The sequence below is a fragment of the Coffea arabica genome, chromosome 11e (genome assembly GCF_036785885.1).
Source record: "Coffea arabica cultivar ET-39 chromosome 11e, Coffea Arabica ET-39 HiFi, whole genome shotgun sequence".
NCBI lineage: Eukaryota > Viridiplantae > Streptophyta > Magnoliopsida > Gentianales > Rubiaceae > Coffea > Coffea arabica.
In genome coordinates, this window is record NC_092331.1 from 32,224,260 (window position 1) to 32,239,749 (window position 15,490).

Below are 15,490 nucleotides of genomic sequence, written 5' to 3' on the forward strand. Positions count from 1 at the left end.
GGACCCGAATTGCCACCCCTGACTGCAAGCGTGAAGGATTGATTTCATGATAATTTAGAGTTGCGGGATGAGGGAAAAAAACAGGGTGCAAATCAATAACAAAAAAAAAATAAAGTAAATAAATAAAAGGATAAGAGGAAAATGCTTGAATTGACGCTTAAAATGAATTTCGGTCTAGAAAAGCCACACTGCTTCGCAGGACGGGGTAGTTTAAAAGAATAAAGCGAAAGGAACATGGCGGGTGCGACCATACCAGCACTAATGCACCGGATCCCATCAGAACTCCGAAGTTAAGCGTGCTTGGGCGAGAGTGGTACTAGGATGGGTGACCCCCTGGGAAGTCCTCGTGTTGCACCCCTCTCTTTTTTGTTTCGAAATCCAAATTTCCTATTCGTTCTTTATCCTGTAGTAATTTAGCTCCGTCGGAACGATTGCTTTATATTTTGCTTCTTGTCGAAGCATGAAGGCGGGTCTGAAGGCGCGAGACAAATCAGGAACGGTACGGCTCGATCAAAGCCCGGATCGTCGCTCAAATTTGTCGGCGGAAATGTATCACCGCAACTAGGGGTGGCAATTTTCGACACGACCTGAAAACACGATACGAGCCTAACACGAAATTAATGGGTTTGGGTTGAGGTTTCGGGAATTCGGGTCAGAATCCGGTTGGACCCGATGAACCCGAAAAGAAAACCGGTCGATTTCGGGTCAACCCGTGGTGACCTGATATGACCCGATATGACCCGTTTACGAGTTAAAAATAATTTAATAAACATAAAAATAATTTTATCTAACTAAACTAAGTTATTCTTTTTTTCAAAGGCATTAATTACTTAATCCTAAACGAATTTATTTAATTTGTGTGAAGTTGAAATTATTATACTTGGACAAATAATATATTATATTATTTTTCACTTTTATATTGTTTTATTTTATTTTATATTTTGCTTGGGATAAAACACTTTTACGGTGTTTAATTTATTTTAGATTTGATTTGGAATCATTTATTTAAATTTTTATTACTTGATTATGTAATTAGTTTTGTGAGAAATTGATTTTATTAGAAATTACAGTGATAAATTAATAAATTAAAATTAAGTTTCGGGTCATTTCGGGTCGACCCGCCGCCCCGTAAACCTGAAATCTTCGGGTTCGGGTCAGCATACCTGACCCGTCACGGGTTGGCGGGTCGGGGTTCGGGTCAACAGATTTTCTGGCGGGTCTGTTGACCCGAACCCGACCCGCCAACCTGATTTGGACCCGAATTGCCACCCCTGACTGCAAGCGTGAAGGATTGATTTCATGATAATTTAGAGTTGCGGGATGAGGGAAAAAAACAGGGTGCAAATCAATAACAAAAAAAAATAAAGTAAATAAATAAAAGGATAAGAGGAAAATGCTTGAATTGACGCTTAAAATGAATTTCGGTCTAGAAAAGCCACACTGCTTCGCAGGACGGGGTAGTTTAAAAGAATAAAGCGAAAGGAACATGGCGGGTGCGACCATACCAGCACTAATGCACCGGATCCCATCAGAACTCCGAAGTTAAGCGTGCTTGGGCGAGAGTGGTACTAGGATGGGTGACCCCCTGGGAAGTCCTCGTGTTGCACCCCTCTCTTTTTTGTTTCGAAATCCAAATTTCCTATTCGTTCTTTATCCTGTAGTAATTTAGCTCCGTCGGAACGATTGCTTTATATTTTGCTTCTTGTCGAAGCATGAAGGCGGGTCTGAAGGCGCGAGACAAATCAGGAACGGTACGGCTCGACCAAAGCCCGGATCGTCGCTCAAATTTGTCGGCGCAAATGTATCACCGCAACTAGGGGTGGCAATTTTCGACACGACCTGAAAACACGACACGAGCATAACACGAAATTAATGGGTTTGGGTTGAGGTTTCGGGAATTCGGGTCAGAATCGGGTTGGACCCGATGAACCCGAAAAGAAAACCGGTCGATTTCGGGTCAACCCGTGGTGACCTGATATGACCCGATATGACCCGTTTACGAGTTAAAAATAATTTAATAAACATAAAAATAATTTTATCTAACTAAACTAAGTTATTCTTTTTTTCAAAGGCATTAATTACTTAATCCTAAACGAATTTATTTAATTTGTGTGAAGTTGAAATTATTATACTTGGACAAATAATATATTATATTATTTTTCACTTTTATATTGTTTTAATTTATTTTATATTTTGCTTGGGATAAAACACTTTTACGGTGTTTAATTTATTTTAGATTTGATTTGGAATCATTTATTTAAATTTTTATTACTTGATTATGTAATTAGTTTTGTGAGAAATTGATTTTATTAGAAATTACAGTGATAAATTAATAAATTAAAATTAAGTTTCGGGTCATTTCGGGTCGACCCGCCGCCCCGTAAACCTGAAATCTTCGGGTTCGGGTCAGCATACCTGACCCGTCACGGGTTGGCGGGTCGGGGTTCGGGTCAACAGATTTTCTGGCGGGTCTGTTGACCCGAACCCGACCCGCCAACCTGATTTGGACCCGAATTGCCACCCCTGACTGCAAGCGTGAAGGATTGATTTCATGATAATTTAGAGTTGCGGGATGAGGGAAAAAAACAGGGTGCAAATCAATAACAAAAAGAAAAATAAAGTAAATAAATAAAAGGATAAGAGGAAAATGCTTGAATTGACGCTTAAAATGAATTTCGGTCTAGAAAAGCCACACTGCTTCGCAGGACGGGGTAGTTTAAAAGAATAAAGCGAAAGGAACATGGCGGGTGCGACCATACCAGCACTAATGCACCGGATCCCATCAGAACTCCGAAGTTAAGCGTGCTTGGGCGAGAGTGGTACTAGGATGGGTGACCCCCTGGGAAGTCCTCGTGTTGCACCCCTCTCTTTTTTGTTTCGAAATCCAAATTTCCTATTCGTTCTTTATCCTGTAGTAATTTAGCTCCGTCGGAACGATTGCTTTATATTTTGCTTCTTGTCGAAGCATGAAGGCGGGTCTGAAGGCGCGAGACAAATCAGGAACGGTACGGCTCGACCAAAGCCCGGATCGTCGCTCAAATTTGTCGGCGCAAATGTATCACCGCAACTAGGGGTGGCAATTTTCGACACGACCTGAAAACACGACACGAGCATAACACGAAATTAATGGGTTTGGGTTGAGGTTTCGGGAATTCGGGTCAGAATCGGGTTGGACCCGATGAACCCGAAAAGAAAACCGGTCGATTTCGGGTCAACCCGTGGTGACCTGATATGACCCGATATGACCCGTTTACGAGTTAAAAATAATTTAATAAACATAAAAATAATTTTATCTAACTAAACTAAGTTATTCTTTTTTTCAAAGGCATTAATTACTTAATCCTAAACGAATTTATTTAATTTGTGTGAAGTTGAAATTATTATACTTGGACAAATAATATATTATATTATTTTTCACTTTTATATTGTTTTAATTTATTTTATATTTTGCTTGGGATAAAACACTTTTACGGTGTTTAATTTATTTTAGATTTGATTTGGAATCATTTATTTAAATTTTTATTACTTGATTATGTAATTAGTTTTGTGAGAAATTGATTTTATTAGAAATTACAGTGATAAATTAATAAATTAAAATTAAGTTTCGGGCCATTTCGGGTCGACCCGCCGCCCCGTAAACCTGAAATCTTCGGGTTCGGGTCAGCATACCTGACCCGTCACGAGTTGGCGGGTCGGGGTTCGGGTCAACAGATTTTCTGGCGGGTCTGTTGACCCGAACCCGACCCGCCAACCTGATTTGGACCCGAATTGCCACCCCTGACTGCAAGCGTGAAGGATTGATTTCATGATAATTTAGAGTTGCGGGATGAGGGAAAAAAACAGGGTGCAAATCAATAACAAAGAGAAAAATAAAGTAAATAAATAAAAGGATAAGAGGAAAATGCTTGAATTGACGCTTAAAATGAATTTCGGTCAAGAAAAGCCACACTGCTTCGCAGGACGGGGTAGTTTAAAAGAATAAAGCGAAAGGAACATGGCTGGTGCGACCATACCAGCACTAATGCACCGGATCCCATCAGAACTCCGAAGTTAAGCGTGCTTGGGCGAGAGTAGTACTAGGATGGGTGACCCCCTGGGAAGTCCTCGTGTTGCACCCCTCTCTTTTTTGTTTCGAAATCCAAATTTCCTATTCGTTCTTTATCCTGTAGTAATTTAGCTCCGTCGGAACGATTGCTTTATATTTTGCTTCTTGTCGAAGCATGAAGGCGGGTCTGAAGGCGCGAGACAAATCAGGAACGGTACGGCTCGATCAAAGCCCGGATCGTCGCTCAAATTTGTCGGCGGAAATGTATCACCGCAACTAGGGGTGGCAATTTTCGACACGACCTGAAAACACGACACGAGCCTAACACGAAATTAATGGGTTTGGGTTGAGGTTTCGGGAATTCGGGTCAGAATCGGGTTGGACCCGATGAACCCGAAAAGAAAACCGGTCGATTTCGGGTCAACCCGTGGTGACCTGATATGACCCGATATGACCCGTTTACGAGTTAAAAATAATTTAATAAACATAAAAATAATTTTATCTAACTAAACTAAGTTATTCTTTTTTTCAAAGGCATTAATTACTTAATCCTAAACGAATTTATTTAATTTGTGTGAAGTTGAAATTATTATACTTGGACAAATAATATATTATATTATTTTTCACTTTTATATTGTTTTAATTTATTTTATATTTTGCTTGGGATAAAACACTTTTACGGTGTTTAATTTATTTTAGATTTGATTTGGAATCATTTATTTAAATTTTTATTACTTGATTATGTAATTAGTTTTGTGAGAAATTGATTTTATTAGAAATTACAGTGATAAATTAATAAATTAAAATTAAGTTTCGGGTCATTTCGGGTCGACCCGCCGCCCCGTAAACCTGAAATCTTCGGGTTCGGGTCAGCATACCTGACCCGTCACGGGTTGGCGGGTCGGGGTTCGGGTCAACAGATTTTCTGGCGGGTCTGTTGACCCGAACCCGACCCGCCAACCTGATTTGGACCCGAATTGCCACCCCTGACTGCAAGCGTGAAGGATTGATTTCATGATAATTTAGAGTTGCGGGATGAGGGAAAAAAACAGGGTGCAAATCAATAACAAAAAAAAATAAAGTAAATAAATAAAAGGATAAGAGGAAAATGCTTGAATTGACGCTTAAAATGAATTTCGGTCTAGAAAAGCCACACTGCTTCGCAGGACGGGGTAGTTTAAAAGAATAAAGCGAAAGGAACATGGCGGGTGCGACCATACCAGCACTAATGCACCGGATCCCATCAGAACTCCGAAGTTAAGCGTGCTTGGGCGAGAGTGGTACTAGGATGGGTGACCCCCTGGGAAGTCCTCGTGTTGCACCCCTCTCTTTTTTGTTTCGAAATCCAAATTTCCTATTCGTTCTTTATCCTGTAGTAATTTAGCTCCGTCGGAACGATTGCTTTATATTTTGCTTCTTGACGAAGCATGAAGGCGGGTCTGAAGGCGCGAGACAAATCAGGAACGGTACGGCTCGACCAAAGCCCGGATCGTCGCTCAAATTTGTCGGCGCAAATGTATCACCGCAACTAGGGGTGGCAATTTTCGACACGACCTGAAAACACGACACGAGCATAACACGAAATTAATGGGTTTGGGTTGAGGTTTCGGGAATTCGGGTCAGAATCGGGTTGGACCCGATGAACCCGAAAAGAAAACCGGTCGATTTCGGGTCAACCCGTGGTGACCTGATATGACCCGATATGACCCGTTTACGAGTTAAAAATAATTTAATAAACATAAAAATAATTTTATCTAACTAAACTAAGTTATTCTTTTTTTCAAAGGCATTAATTACTTAATCCTAAACGAATTTATTTAATTTGTGTGAAGTTGAAATTATTATACTTGGACAAATAATATATTATATTATTTTTCACTTTTATATTGTTTTAATTTATTTTATATTTTGTTTGGGATAAAACACTTTTACGGTGTTTAATTTATTTTAGATTTGATTTGGAATCATTTATTTAAATTTTTATTACTTGATTATGTAATTAGTTTTGTGAGAAATTGATTTTATTAGAAATTACAGTGATAAATTAATAAATTAAAATTAAGTTTCGGGTCATTTCGGGTCGACCCGCCGCCCCGTAAACCTGAAATCTTCGGGTTCGGGTCAGCATACCTGACCCGTCACGGGTTGGCGGGTCGGGGTTCGGGTCAACAGATTTTCTGGCGGGTCTGTTGACCCGAACCCGACCCGCCAACCTGATTTGGACCCGAATTGCCACCCCTGACTGCAAGCGTGAAGGATTGATTTCATGATAATTTAGAGTTGCGGGATGAGGGAAAAAAACAGGGTGCAAATCAATAACAAAAAAAAAATAAAGTAAATAAATAAAAGGATAAGAGGAAAATGCTTGAATTGACGCTTAAAATGAATTTCGGTCTAGAAAAGCCACACTGCTTCGCAGGACGGGGTAGTTTAAAAGAATAAAGCGAAAGGAATATGGCGGGTGCGACCATACCAGCACTAATGCACCGGATCCCATCAGAACTCCGAAGTTAAGCGTGCTTGGGCGAGAGTGGTACTAGGATGGGTGACCCCCTGGGAAGTCCTCGTGTTGCACCCCTCTCTTTTTTGTTTCGAAATCCAAATTTCCTATTCGTTCTTTATCCTGTAGTAATTTAGCTCCGTCGGAACGATTGCTTTATATTTTGCTTCTTGTCGAAGCATGAAGGCGGGTCTGAAGGCGCGAGACAAATCAGGAACGGTACGGCTCGACCAAAGCCCGGATCGTCGCTCAAATTTGTCGGCGCAAATGTATCACCGCAACTAGGGGTGGCAATTTTCGACACGACCTGAAAACACGACACGAGCATAACACGAAATTAATGGGTTTGGGTTGAGGTTTCGGGAATTCGGGTCAGAATCGGGTTGGACCCGATGAACCCGAAAAGAAAACCGGTCGATTTCGGGTCAACCCGTGGTGACCTGATATGACCCGATATGACCCGTTTACGAGTTAAAAATAATTTAATAAACATAAAAATAATTTTATCTAACTAAACTAAGTTATTCTTTTTTTCAAAGGCATTAATTACTTAATCCTAAACGAATTTATTTAATTTGTGTGAAGTTGAAATTATTATACTTGGACAAATAATATATTATATTATTTTTCACTTTTATATTGTTTTAATTTATTTTATATTTTGCTTGGGATAAAACACTTTTACGGTGTTTAATTTATTTTAGATTTGATTTGGAATCATTTATTTAAATTTTTATTACTTGATTATGTAATTAGTTTTGTGGGAAATTGATTTTATTAGAAATTACAGTGATAAATTAATAAATTAAAATTAAGTTTCGGGTCATTTCGGGTCGACCCGCCGCCCCGTAAACCTGAAATCTTCGGGTTCGGGTCAGCATACCTGACCCGTCACGGGTTGGCGGGTCGGGGTTCGGGTCAACAGATTTTCTGGCGGGTCTGTTGACCCGAACCCGACCCGCCAACCTGATTTGGACCCGAATTGCCACCCCTGACTGCAAGCGTGAAGGATTGATTTCATGATAATTTAGAGTTGCGGGATGAGGGAAAAAAACAGGGTGCAAATCAATAACAAAAAGAAAAATAAAGTAAATAAATAAAAGGATAAGAGGAAAATGCTTGAATTGACGCTTAAAATGAATTTCGGTCTAGAAAAGCCACACTGCTTCGCAGGACGGGGTAGTTTAAAAGAATAAAGCGAAAGGAACATGGCGGGTGCGACCATACCAGCACTAATGCACCGGATCCCATCAGAACTCCGAAGTTAAGCGTGCTTGGGCGAGAGTGGTACTAGGATGGGTGACCCCCTGGGAAGTCCTCGTGTTGCACCCCTCTCTTTTTTGTTTCGAAATCCAAATTTTCTATTCGTTCTTTATCCTGTAGTAATTTAGCTCCGTCGGAACGATTGCTTTATATTTTGCTTCTTGACGAAGCATGAAGGCGGGTCTGAAGGCGCGAGACAAATCAGGAACGGTACGGCTCGACCAAAGCCCGGATCGTCGCTCAAATTTGTCGGCGCAAATGTATCACCGCAACTAGGGGTGGCAATTTTCGACACGACCTGAAAACACGACACGAGCATAACACGAAATTAATGGGTTTGGGTTGAGGTTTCGGGAATTCGGGTCAGAATCGGGTTGGACCCGATGAACCCGAAAAGAAAACCGGTCGATTTCGGGTCAACCCGTGGTGACCTGATATGACCCGATATGACCCGTTTACGAGTTAAAAATAATTTAATAAACATAAAAATAATTTTATCTAACTAAACTAAGTTATTCTTTTTTTCAAAGGCATTAATTACTTAATCCTAAACGAATTTATTTAATTTGTGTGAAGTTGAAATTATTATACTTGGACAAATAATATATTATATTATTTTTCACTTTTATATTGTTTTAATTTATTTTATATTTTGTTTGGGATAAAACACTTTTACGGTGTTTAATTTATTTTAGATTTGATTTGGAATCATTTATTTAAATTTTTATTACTTGATTATGTAATTAGTTTTGTGAGAAATTGATTTTATTAGAAATTACAGTGATAAATTAATAAATTAAAATTAAGTTTCGGGTCATTTCGGGTCGACCCGCCGCCCCGTAAACCTGAAATCTTCGGGTTCGGGTCAGCATACCTGACCCGTCACGGGTTGGCGGGTCGGGGTTCGGGTCAACAGATTTTCTGGCGGGTCTGTTGACCCGAACCCGACCCGCCAACCTGATTTGGACCCGAATTGCCACCCCTGACTGCAAGCGTGAAGGATTGATTTCATGATAATTTAGAGTTGCGGGATGAGGGAAAAAAACAGGGTGCAAATCAATAACAAAAAAAAAATAAAGTAAATAAATAAAAGGATAAGAGGAAAATGCTTGAATTGACGCTTAAAATGAATTTCGGTCTAGAAAAGCCACACTGCTTCGCAGGACGGGGTAGTTTAAAAGAATAAAGCGAAAGGAATATGGCGGGTGCGACCATACCAGCACTAATGCACCGGATCCCATCAGAACTCCGAAGTTAAGCGTGCTTGGGCGAGAGTGGTACTAGGATGGGTGACCCCCTGGGAAGTCCTCGTGTTGCACCCCTCTCTTTTTTGTTTCGAAATCCAAATTTCCTATTCGTTCTTTATCCTGTAGTAATTTAGCTCCGTCGGAACGATTGCTTTATATTTTGCTTCTTGTCGAAGCATGAAGGCGGGTCTGAAGGCGCGAGACAAATCAGGAACGGTACGGCTCGACCAAAGCCCGGATCGTCGCTCAAATTTGTCGGCGCAAATGTATCACCGCAACTAGGGGTGGCAATTTTCGACACGACCTGAAAACACGACACGAGCATAACACGAAATTAATGGGTTTGGGTTGAGGTTTCGGGAATTCGGGTCAGAATCGGGTTGGACCCGATGAACCCGAAAAGAAAACCGGTCGATTTCGGGTCAACCCGTGGTGACCTGATATGACCCGATATGACCCGTTTACGAGTTAAAAATAATTTAATAAACATAAAAATAATTTTATCTAACTAAACTAAGTTATTCTTTTTTTCAAAGGCATTAATTACTTAATCCTAAACGAATTTATTTAATTTGTGTGAAGTTGAAATTATTATACTTGGACAAATAATATATTATATTATTTTTCACTTTTATATTGTTTTAATTTATTTTATATTTTGCTTGGGATAAAACACTTTTACGGTGTTTAATTTATTTTAGATTTGATTTGGAATCATTTATTTAAATTTTTATTACTTGATTATGTAATTAGTTTTGTGAGAAATTGATTTTATTAGAAATTACAGTGATAAATTAATAAATTAAAATTAAGTTTCGGGTCATTTCGGGTCGACCCGCCGCCCCGTAAACCTGAAATCTTCGGGTTCGGGTCAGCATACCTGACCCGTCACGGGTTGGCGGGTCGGGGTTCGGGTCAACAGATTTTCTGGCGGGTCTGTTGACCCGAACCCGACCCGCCAACCTGATTTGGACCCGAATTGCCACCCCTGACTGCAAGCGTGAAGGATTGATTTCATGATAATTTAGAGTTGCGGGATGAGGGAAAAAAACAGGGTGCAAATCAATAACAAAAAAAAAATAAAGTAAATAAATAAAAGGATAAGAGGAAAATGCTTGAATTGACGCTTAAAATGAATTTCGGTCTAGAAAAGCCACACTGCTTCGCAGGACGGGGTAGTTTAAAAGAATAAAGCGAAAGGAACATGGCGGGTGCGACCATACCAGCACTAATGCACCGGATCCCATCAGAACTCCGAAGTTAAGCGTGCTTGGGCGAGAGTGGTACTAGGATGGGTGACCCCCTTGGAAGTCCTCGTGTTGCACCCCTCTCTTTTTTTTGTTTCGAAATCCAAATTTTCTATTCGTTCTTTATCCTGTAGTAATTTAGCTCCGTCGGAACGATTGCTTTATATTTTGCTTCTTGTCGAAGCATGAAGGCGGGTCTGAAGGCGCGAGACAAATCAGGAACGGTACGGCTCGACCAAAGCCCGGATCGTCGCTCAAATTTGTCGGCGCAAATGTATCACCGCAACTAGGGGTGGCAATTTTCGACACGACCTGAAAACACGACACGAGTCTAACACGAAATTAATGGGTTTGGGTTGAGGTTTCGGGAATTCGGGTCAGAATCGGGTTGGACCCGATGAACCCGAAAAGAAAACCGGTCGATTTCGGGTCAACCCGTGGTGACCTGATATGACCCGATATGACCCGTTTACGAGTTAAAAATAATTTAATAAACATAAAAATAATTTTATCTAACTAAACTAAGTTATTCTTTTTTTCAAAGGCATTAATTACTTAATCCTAAACGAATTTATTTAATTTGCGTGAAGTTGAAATTATTATACTTGGACAAATAATATATTATATTATTTTTCACTTTTATATTGTTTTAATTTATTTTATATTTTGCTTGGGATAAAACACTTTTACGGTGTTTAATTTATTTTAGATTTGATTTGGAATCATTTATTTAAATTTTTATTACTTGATTATGTAATTAGTTTTGTGGGAAATTGATTTTATTAGAAATTACAGTGATAAATTAATAAATTAAAATTAAGTTTCGGGTCATTTCGGGTCGACCCGCCGCCCCGTAAACCTGAAATCTTCGGGTTCGGGTCAGCATACCTGACCCGTCACGGGTTGGCGGGTCGGGGTTCGGGTCAACAGATTTTCTGGCGGGTCTGTTGACCCGAACCCGACCCGCCAACCTGATTTGGACCCGAATTGCCACCCCTGACTGCAAGCGTGAAGGATTGATTTCATGATAATTTAGAGTTGCGGGATGAGGGAAAAAAACAGGGTGCAAATCAATAACAAAAAGAAAAATAAAGTAAATAAATAAAAGGATAAGAGGAAAATGCTTGAATTGACGCTTAAAATGAATTTCGGTCTAGAAAAGCCACACTGCTTCGCAGGACGGGGTAGTTTAAAAGAATAAACCGAAAGGAACATGGCGGGTGCGACCATACCAGCACTAATGCACCGGATCCCATCAGAACTCCGAAGTTAAGCGTGCTTGGGCGAGAGTGGTACTAGGATGGGTGACCCCCTGGGAAGTCCTCGTGTTGCACCCCTCTCTTTTTTGTTTCGAAATCCAAATTTCCTATTCGTTCTTTATCCTGTAGTAATTTAGCTCCGTCGGAACGATTGCTTTATATTTTGCTTCTTGTCGAAGCATGAAGGCGGGTCTGAAGGCGCGAGACAAATCAGGAACGGTACGGCTCGACCAAAGCCCGGATCGTCGCTCAAATTTGTCGGCGCAAATGTATCACCGCAACTAGGGGTGGCAATTTTCGACACGACCTGAAAACACGACACGAGCATAACACGAAATTAATGGGTTTGGGTTGAGGTTTCGGGAATTCGGGTCAGAATCGGGTTGGACCCGATGAACCCGAAAAGAAAACCGGTCGATTTCGGGTCAACCCGTGGTGACCTGATATGACCCGATATGACCCGTTTACGAGTTAAAAATAATTTAATAAACATAAAAATAATTTTATCTAACTAAACTAAGTTATTCTTTTTTTCAAAGGCATTAATTACTTAATCCTAAACGAATTTATTTAATTTGTGTGAAGTTGAAATTATTATACTTGGACAAATAATATATTATATTATTTTTCACTTTTATATTGTTTTAATTTATTTTATATTTTGCTTGGGATAAAACACTTTTACGGTGTTTAATTTATTTTAGATTTGATTTGGAATCATTTATTTAAATTTTTATTACTTGATTATGTAATTAGTTTTGTGAGAAATTGATTTTATTAGAAATTACAGTGATAAATTAATAAATTAAAATTAAGTTTCGGGTCATTTCGGGTCGACCCGCCGCCCCGTAAACCTGAAATCTTCGGGTTCGGGTCAGCATACCTGACCCGTCACGGGTTGGCGGGTCGGGGTTCGGGTCAACAGATTTTCTGGCGGGTCTGTTGACCCGAACCCGACCCGCCAACCTGATTTGGACCCGAATTGCCACCCCTGACTGCAAGCGTGAAGGATTGATTTCATGATAATTTAGAGTTGCGGGATGAGGGAAAAAAACAGGGTGCAAATCAATAACAAAAAAAAAATAAAGTAAATAAATAAAAGGATAAGAGGAAAATGCTTGAATTGACGCTTAAAATGAATTTCGGTCTAGAAAAGCCACACTGCTTCGCAGGACGGGGTAGTTTAAAAGAATAAAGCGAAAGGAACATGGCGGGTGCGACCATACCAGCACTAATGCACCGGATCCCATCAGAACTCCGAAGTTAAGCGTGCTTGGGCGAGAGTGGTACTAGGATGGGTGACCCCCTTGGAAGTCCTCGTGTTGCACCCCTCTCTTTTTTTTGTTTCGAAATCCAAATTTTCTATTCGTTCTTTATCCTGTAGTAATTTAGCTCCGTCGGAACGATTGCTTTATATTTTGCTTCTTGTCGAAGCATGAAGGCGGGTCTGAAGGCGCGAGACAAATCAGGAACGGTACGGCTCGACCAAAGCCCGGATCGTCGCTCAAATTTGTCGGCGCAAATGTATCACCGCAACTAGGGGTGGCAATTTTCGACACGACCTGAAAACACGACACGAGTCTAACACGAAATTAATGGGTTTGGGTTGAGGTTTCGGGAATTCGGGTCAGAATCGGGTTGGACCCGATGAACCCGAAAAGAAAACCGGTCGATTTCGGGTCAACCCGTGGTGACCTGATATGACCCGATATGACCCGTTTACGAGTTAAAAATAATTTAATAAACATAAAAATAATTTTATCTAACTAAACTAAGTTATTCTTTTTTTCAAAGGCATTAATTACTTAATCCTAAACGAATTTATTTAATTTGCGTGAAGTTGAAATTATTATACTTGGACAAATAATATATTATATTATTTTTCACTTTTATATTGTTTTAATTTATTTTATATTTTGCTTGGGATAAAACACTTTTACGGTGTTTAATTTATTTTAGATTTGATTTGGAATCATTTATTTAAATTTTTATTACTTGATTATGTAATTAGTTTTGTGGGAAATTGATTTTATTAGAAATTACAGTGATAAATTAATAAATTAAAATTAAGTTTCGGGTCATTTCGGGTCGACCCGCCGCCCCGTAAACCTGAAATCTTCGGGTTCGGGTCAGCATACCTGACCCGTCACGGGTTGGCGGGTCGGGGTTCGGGTCAACAGATTTTCTGGCGGGTCTGTTGACCCGAACCCGACCCGCCAACCTGATTTGGACCCGAATTGCCACCCCTGACTGCAAGCGTGAAGGATTGATTTCATGATAATTTAGAGTTGCGGGATGAGGGAAAAAAACAGGGTGCAAATCAATAACAAAAAAAAAATAAAGTAAATAAATAAAAGGATAAGAGGAAAATGCTTGAATTGACGCTTAAAATGAATTTCGGTCTAGAAAAGCCACACTGCTTCGCAGGACGGGGTAGTTTAAAAGAATAAAGCGAAAGGAATATGGCGGGTGCGACCATACCAGCACTAATGCACCGGATCCCATCAGAACTCCGAAGTTAAGCGTGCTTGGGCGAGAGTGGTACTAGGATGGGTGACCCCCTGGGAAGTCCTCGTGTTGCACCCCTCTCTTTTTTGTTTCGAAATCCAAATTTCCTATTCGTTCTTTATCCTGTAGTAATTTAGCTCCGTCGGAACGATTGCTTTATATTTTGCTTCTTGTCGAAGCATGAAGGCGGGTCTGAAGGCGCGAGACAAATCAGGAACGGTACGGCTCGACCAAAGCCCGGATCGTCGCTCAAATTTGTCGGCGCAAATGTATCACCGCAACTAGGGGTGGCAATTTTCGACACGACCTGAAAACACGACACGAGCATAACACGAAATTAATGGGTTTGGGTTGAGGTTTCGGGAATTCGGGTCAGAATCGGGTTGGACCCGATGAACCCGAAAAGAAAACCGGTCGATTTCGGGTCAACCCGTGGTGACCTGATATGACCCGATATGACCCGTTTACGAGTTAAAAATAATTTAATAAACATAAAAATAATTTTATCTAACTAAACTAAGTTATTCTTTTTTTCAAAGGCATTAATTACTTAATCCTAAACGAATTTATTTAATTTGTGTGAAGTTGAAATTATTATACTTGGACAAATAATATATTATATTATTTTTCACTTTTATATTGTTTTAATTTATTTTATATTTTGCTTGGGATAAAACACTTTTACGGTGTTTAATTTATTTTAGATTTGATTTGGAATCATTTATTTAAATTTTTATTACTTGATTATGTAATTAGTTTTGTGGGAAATTGATTTTATTAGAAATTACAGTGATAAATTAATAAATTAAAATTAAGTTTCGGGTCATTTCGGGTCGACCCGCCGCCCCGTAAACCTGAAATCTTCGGGTTCGGGTCAGCATACCTGACCCGTCACGGGTTGGCGGGTCGGGGTTCGGGTCAACAGATTTTCTGGCGGGTCTGTTGACCCGAACCCGACCCGCCAACCTGATTTGGACCCGAATTGCCACCCCTGACTGCAAGCGTGAAGGATTGATTTCATGATAATTTAGAGTTGCGGGATGAGGGAAAAAAACAGGGTGCAAATCAATAACAAAAAGAAAAATAAAGTAAATAAATAAAAGGATAAGAGGAAAATGCTTGAATTGACGCTTAAAATGAATTTCGGTCTAGAAAAGCCACACTGCTTCGCAGGACGGGGTAGTTTAAAAGAATAAAGCGAAAGGAACATGGCGGGTGCGACCATACCAGCACTAATGCACCGGATCCCATCAGAACTCCGAAGTTAAGCGTGCTTGGGCGAGAGTGGTACTAGGATGGGTGACCCCCTGGGAAGTCCTCGTGTTGCACCCCTCTCTTTTTTGTTTCGAAATCCAAATTTTCTATTCGTTCTTTATCCTGTAGTAATTTAGCTCCGTCGGAACGATTGCTTTATATTTTGC

General features: G+C 40.0%; 13 non-coding genes across 13 annotated transcripts; all 13 read left to right on the top strand.

Annotated features, from left to right (window-relative positions):
- Positions 1–239: 239 nt before the first annotated feature.
- Positions 240–358, top strand: LOC140030521 (5S ribosomal RNA). The gene has a single exon (XR_011834436.1). It is a non-coding gene; the product is annotated as a 5S ribosomal RNA (ribosomal RNA).
- A 1,133-nt stretch (positions 359–1,491) lies between these two features.
- LOC140030522 (5S ribosomal RNA) lies at positions 1,492–1,610 on the top strand. Its single transcript, XR_011834437.1, has one exon. It is a non-coding gene; the product is annotated as a 5S ribosomal RNA (ribosomal RNA).
- A 1,135-nt stretch (positions 1,611–2,745) lies between these two features.
- Positions 2,746–2,864, top strand: LOC140030523 (5S ribosomal RNA). The gene has a single exon (XR_011834438.1). It is a non-coding gene; the product is annotated as a 5S ribosomal RNA (ribosomal RNA).
- A 1,135-nt stretch (positions 2,865–3,999) lies between these two features.
- On the top strand, positions 4,000–4,118 carry LOC140030038 (5S ribosomal RNA). Its single transcript, XR_011833952.1, has one exon. It is a non-coding gene; the product is annotated as a 5S ribosomal RNA (ribosomal RNA).
- Positions 4,119–5,251: 1,133 nt separating this feature from the next.
- LOC140030524 (5S ribosomal RNA) lies at positions 5,252–5,370 on the top strand. Its single transcript, XR_011834439.1, has one exon. It is a non-coding gene; the product is annotated as a 5S ribosomal RNA (ribosomal RNA).
- A 1,134-nt stretch (positions 5,371–6,504) lies between these two features.
- On the top strand, positions 6,505–6,623 carry LOC140030525 (5S ribosomal RNA). The gene has a single exon (XR_011834440.1). It is a non-coding gene; the product is annotated as a 5S ribosomal RNA (ribosomal RNA).
- A 1,135-nt stretch (positions 6,624–7,758) lies between these two features.
- Positions 7,759–7,877, top strand: LOC140030527 (5S ribosomal RNA). The gene has a single exon (XR_011834442.1). It is a non-coding gene; the product is annotated as a 5S ribosomal RNA (ribosomal RNA).
- Positions 7,878–9,011: 1,134 nt separating this feature from the next.
- Positions 9,012–9,130, top strand: LOC140030528 (5S ribosomal RNA). Its single transcript, XR_011834443.1, has one exon. It is a non-coding gene; the product is annotated as a 5S ribosomal RNA (ribosomal RNA).
- Positions 9,131–10,264: 1,134 nt separating this feature from the next.
- LOC140031112 (5S ribosomal RNA) lies at positions 10,265–10,383 on the top strand. The gene has a single exon (XR_011835033.1). It is a non-coding gene; the product is annotated as a 5S ribosomal RNA (ribosomal RNA).
- A 1,137-nt stretch (positions 10,384–11,520) lies between these two features.
- On the top strand, positions 11,521–11,639 carry LOC140030529 (5S ribosomal RNA). Its single transcript, XR_011834444.1, has one exon. It is a non-coding gene; the product is annotated as a 5S ribosomal RNA (ribosomal RNA).
- A 1,134-nt stretch (positions 11,640–12,773) lies between these two features.
- Positions 12,774–12,892, top strand: LOC140031113 (5S ribosomal RNA). The gene has a single exon (XR_011835034.1). It is a non-coding gene; the product is annotated as a 5S ribosomal RNA (ribosomal RNA).
- Positions 12,893–14,028: 1,136 nt separating this feature from the next.
- Positions 14,029–14,147, top strand: LOC140030530 (5S ribosomal RNA). Its single transcript, XR_011834445.1, has one exon. It is a non-coding gene; the product is annotated as a 5S ribosomal RNA (ribosomal RNA).
- Positions 14,148–15,282: 1,135 nt separating this feature from the next.
- Positions 15,283–15,401, top strand: LOC140030531 (5S ribosomal RNA). Its single transcript, XR_011834446.1, has one exon. It is a non-coding gene; the product is annotated as a 5S ribosomal RNA (ribosomal RNA).
- The last annotated feature ends 89 nt before the right edge of the window (positions 15,402–15,490 follow it).